This window comes from Octodon degus, unplaced genomic scaffold (genome assembly GCF_000260255.1).
Source record: "Octodon degus isolate 3935 unplaced genomic scaffold, OctDeg1.0 scaffold00301, whole genome shotgun sequence".
Classification (NCBI taxonomy): domain Eukaryota; kingdom Metazoa; phylum Chordata; class Mammalia; order Rodentia; family Octodontidae; genus Octodon; species Octodon degus.
Genome location: NW_004524877.1, coordinates 2,064,636 through 2,069,918, shown reverse-complemented (window position 1 = coordinate 2,069,918; position 5,283 = coordinate 2,064,636). Strand labels below are relative to the sequence as shown.

General features: G+C 38.0%; 2 pseudogenes; both read right to left on the bottom strand.

Annotated features, from left to right (window-relative positions):
• Positions 1–295: 295 nt before the first annotated feature.
• Positions 296–1,204, bottom strand: LOC105741124 (annotated as a pseudogene).
• A 2,913-nt stretch (positions 1,205–4,117) lies between these two features.
• On the bottom strand, positions 4,118–4,989 carry LOC101572140 (annotated as a pseudogene).
• Between the last annotated feature and the right edge of the window lie 294 nt (positions 4,990–5,283).

Sequence of the window (5,283 nt, the reverse complement as noted above, 5' to 3'; positions counted from 1 at the left end):
ATTTTTCATTTCATTGGCTGTTATTTGGTTATTGAGGGTTATTATATTTTCTTGTTTGATTTTTGGTAATTCATACATTTTTAGGAATCTGTCCATTTCTTCTGTGTCCTCTATTCTATGAGAGTAATGTTTCTCAAATAGCTCTTGATAATCTGATTTTCCACTGGGTCTGTGGTAACTACACCCCTCTCATTCCTTATTGCTTTATTTGACTTTTGTCATTCCTCTTTTTTTTTTTTTGCTTGATGAATAAGTTTATTGGTCTTTATCTGAAAAATCTTCATAGAAATTTGGTTTAACTCTCAGCAGCACGCTCCTGAGCTCTGAGGAAGCTTGCCTTCTTTTGAGCTACCCGATCTTTCTTCTGGGCAAGAGACATTTTGGGACAGTTCCACCTCTTCTTTTTAACTTCTCTCTTCGGCTTCTTTTCATAGACTGGATTCTCTCGTATAGCAGCATGAGCTTTCTTATACATCTCCTCCATCATGTCTGGAGTTACATTGTTCTTTATGTACTGAGAGAACTGTTTCTTGTAAGCATCTTCATCTTCTTCCATTAGGTAGCGCATATAGTCTGCGACATTCTGACCCATGATGTGCTTCCGATGTACTTCTGCATTAAACTCCTTGCTTTCAGAGTCATAACCAGGGAATCGTTTGGTACTGTGAGGGATAGACAGGCCTCCATCCACAGCACCCTTTAGGGCTCCAAAAACCTTATTGCCAGTTGTAGTTCTGGCGAGGCCTGCATCCAAGTAGCAGGTGAAGGCACCAGGCTTGCCATCAATGCTTTCCACATTGTACTCATCTCCAGTCACCTCCACCTGGCCTTCATAGATCTTATCCATGCCAAACCTATTGAGAAGCCTGCGGGCCAGCAGCAGGCCAGTACAATATGCTGCAGCATAATTTGTTAGGCCAACTTTCACACCTTACTTTGGTAGTTCATGTGCGTATGCTGCACAGACTATCATATCCCCTTCAATACGGGCATAAGCAATCTGACAAATGATATCTCTGTTAGTTACACAAACTATCATCCTGTATTTAGGCGTGTTGTACTTATTTTTGTCCTGTATTACCAAGCGTTTCCTAGCATAGTAATCAGTTTTCCCCTCTCGTCGTCTTCTAAACTTCACTTGGTATCTCTTAAAGTAGGCCTTATTCTTGACAACCTTAACAAAACCCATCCTGTGTAATATAGACCCGCGTCCGTGGCCCTACTCATTCCTCTTTTTGATGAGGTTATTTAGGGTCTTATCAATTGTATTTAATCTTTCAACAAACCAGAATTTTGATTTGTTAATTCTTTGAAGTGTTTTCTTGGTCTCAGTTGAATGAATTTCTGCTTTAACAGTAATGATTTTTTTTTCTGTCTTTTGCTTTGTTTTTGTTCTGCTTTTCTTTTTCTAGATGGTGGAGGGGAAGTATTAGGGTGTTTATTTTTCCTGTTCTGTTTTCCCAATATGTGAGTTCACAGCTATAAATTTCCCTCTAGACCTGCTTTCATTGCATCCCATAAATCCCAAGATTTTTTTTCAATTTTGTGAATTGTAGATATTTTTTCAATTTCTTATTTGATTTCATCTAAGACCCACTGGTTGCTGAGTAGGGTGTTGTTTAATTTCCATGTAGTCAGGGGATTTTTCTGGTTTCTTTTGTTTCCCCATACTTTTATTGAGAAACAAATAGCAATGACCCAGTTTCAAATCCAATTGGTAGGACAGTTTCAATAATTAACACATGCATACATTCTTCCTAGTGGTTAATAACTATGCAAGATATGGACTTGATATTCTATTTACAAACACCACAAGAACAAATCCCTCTATTCATTAAGAGAATGTAACTATATATCTATCCCAACCACTTTGAATACACAGATACAAAATGGACACTCATTTGTATCCCTTTTTTTTTTGTTAAGTTCTGTTACTTGAATATTATAGGTGTGTAAACTCAGCAAAATATTCTAAAAGAGTCCAGTAGCCCATAATAGTACTGGGTCTTCCACTTGACTAGCAATGTCAGAAATTGTTGACTTGAGTCCCCTACAGCTCAACATAACAGCATGGCTTTACTTCTTATATTTCATTTTTATACTTTTCTGCTGGATGGTTAAGACCAAGGTAAAGTAGGACCATTACAACAAGAGTTGTAGCTTTTGGGTCTGAGAAGGTCAGTGAAATCCCATCAGGATTTACCTCGAGATCCTGCACCTCAGATTGTAGAACCTTTGTCAGTGTCAGCTATCTGGATGAGTCATGGCCATTGCTTGGCCAATGTGCTCTCTGTGAAAGCCTGAGAGAATGTTTTCTCTCCATGTGACTCTCCTTAGGCACACTCTATATCTTCGTTCACTTTCTTGTTTAGCCCCATAATCTCCTTGATCAGAAAATTTGGGACACTACCGAAATACATGTCATTTCAGTACACGTTCTCTTATGTCCTGAGTCTTAATTGACCTTGGAAGGCTAGGGCCAAATGTTGGCTTTCCTTGTGGCTCTCCTTTTTCTCTAATTTTGGTCTGCAAACTTAGGTTGTTAACCATCCAGAAGACAAGCTTATTGTTATTGCCATCAACTTAGGCTGTTAAGATTTACCTCACTATTGAACTGAATATCAAACATCTTAGTCATAACATGGAACAGGTATTTTTCATGAAGTATTGATATGTTGCACTTTAAGTCCCTATAGAATGTGATGAAAAAATATCTAAAAATTAGAATATATTTAAAAAATAGGCATAAATAATTATATACTTTTTATGTTTGCATATAAGTATAAAAATCTAACCATATACAGCCCTCGAAACAGGACAGTCCCTCAGCATTCCTTTTCCTATCTCTTGCCTTCATTCACCGCCCCCTTCTTTTTGAACAATCATCTACCCAAGAGACAGAACTGTCTGGTTTCTTTCGTTGTTTATTTCCAGTTTCATTGCAATGTTGTTAGATAATATACATGGGATAACTTTTGTTTTCTTGCATATACTTAAGCGTGATCTATGAACTAGTATGTGATGTGTTTTAGAAAATCGCCCATATGCAGCTGAATAACATGTGTATTCAGCTGTGATTGGATGGAACACTCTGTATATGTTCACTAAGTCCATTTGTTCCAAGCTCTGGTTCATTTCTGCTAGTTCTTTGCTTATTCTTTTTTGTCTAGTTGACTTATCTTTTTGGAGAAGGGGTGTTACTCTCTCCTGTGAAGATTGTGGTATTGGATATTAGATTTTTTCATGTCCATTAAGGTTTGTCTTATATAGTTGTGTGCTCCCGTGTTTGGTGCATACATATTTATGATTGTTACCCCTTCCTCTTGATTTTTTCCTCTAACCAGTATATAGAGGCCCTCTTTATTTCACTTGATCATTCTTGATTTGAAGTTGAGAGTGTCTGAGAGCAAGATTGCTATCCCTGTTTTTTTCTGAGTTTCTGGGGTGTGTAGTATTGTTTTCCATCCTATGACTTTCAGCCTGCAAATTTCTTTATGAGTCAAATAAGTTTCTTGTGCACAGCATATTGTTGGATTTTGTTTCTTAATCTACTATGCCAGTCTATCTCTTTTAATTGGTGAATTGAATCCATTCAAATTGATGATTATATTTTTTTGTATTGACTTATGATTGATATGTTATTTACCTGTTTTTGTTTACTCCGTTTTCTCCTCTGTTTATTTGTTTGCCTTATTTAGTTGGTTTGTTCTGTTACCGTTCATGGAGTTCTGATCATTTTGTTCCCTCTCTAGAACATCTTTGAATAGTCTGTGTAGGGTTGGCTTTGTCATCATGAAATTCGTTTTTTTTTTTGTTTGTTTGTTTTTGTTTCTTTTTGTTCCAATTTAAGGTTACCTTTATTTTCTTTCTTGGTAATGGTATCATCTATTTCGTAAGTGGTTTTTATTTGGTGGGAATCCATTTTTCTTGAGGGCTTTTTCAGTTCGTTTTTATTCAGAAACTCTTCATGGTAGACTCACATTTAGGCAGAAATGTGAGTTCTTTCTCTGGCACATTTCACTCATGACAAGTGAATTTTTCCCTCATTAAGTTTGGCTCAATCTCAGTTGCTGTTTATCTGAAGGCATGGCAGTGAGACAGCTGATATGATGGTCACCTATTTTCCCACAGCTATAGGAACTGAGAGAAACACAGTGGGCACCTTGTTTTTCTCAGGCATAATGACTGCAATGCGTTGGCTGCCCCTGATGCAAGGTGAACCAACAGCGTATTTTCCACTTCGATGCATTAATTCATGAACGAGTTGTGCAGTAATTCTTGTTCCAGATCTTCCCAACTGGGACCTAAAGCAATGGTTCCTCCACTCACATTGGTCTTGGATCAAGATTCAAACTCTTCTGGACAGCCAAGTAATGGAAAGCAAAAGCTTCGTTCGCGTCTACGAAATCCATGTCCTTGAGACTGATTCCTGTTTTCTTTAGTTCCCCACTGATGCCAGGAACAGGAATAATACCCTTAATAGATGGATCACATCAACATACAAAGTAGCTCACGGTTCTTGCCAGTGATGTCATGTTATGTTTCTTTTAACATCATCATCACTAGCTATGATTATATCTCCAGCACCATGTGATTTGTGCAATGCATTCCCCGCAGTGACTGTCCCTTCCTCCCTGAACACTGGAGAAAGTTTCTGAAACACCTCCATGGTTGTCTCTGGCCAAGCATGCTCATCCACCTGCATCATGTGTTTTCCTTTTGTTGTCTTCACATCAATGGGTATCATTTTTCATTAAAGTGACCAGCATCATTAACAGCTTTCCATTTTTTCTGTGACTGCAGGGCATATCTGTCATAATCTTCTCTGCTGATTTTATGTTGTACTGCAAGATTCTCTGCAGTACGTGCCATGGCGATATTAACATGTGCATCTGTTAATCCTTCTCAGAAAGTATCTTCCAGCTTGAGATTGAATCTCAATCTGGTTTTAAAGCATACATTTCTGACATAAAAGGGCACCTGGCTCATGTCTGTTTAGGGTTGGCTTTGTCATCATGAAATTCTTTAGCTGTTCTTTGTCATGAAAGTATTTCACTTCTCCATCAAACTTGAAAGAGAGTTTTGCAGGGTATAGTAGTCTGGGCTGGAACTTGTTTTCGTAGAGGACCTGGAGTACTCTGCTCCATGCTCTTCTTGCCTGCATGGTTTGTGAAGAGAAGTTGGCCGTAATTCTGATGGGTTTTCCTTTGAATGTGATCTGCTTCTTTTCTCTAGCTGCTTTCAGTAGATTATTCTTGTGCTGAATTTATGGGATCTTGACTA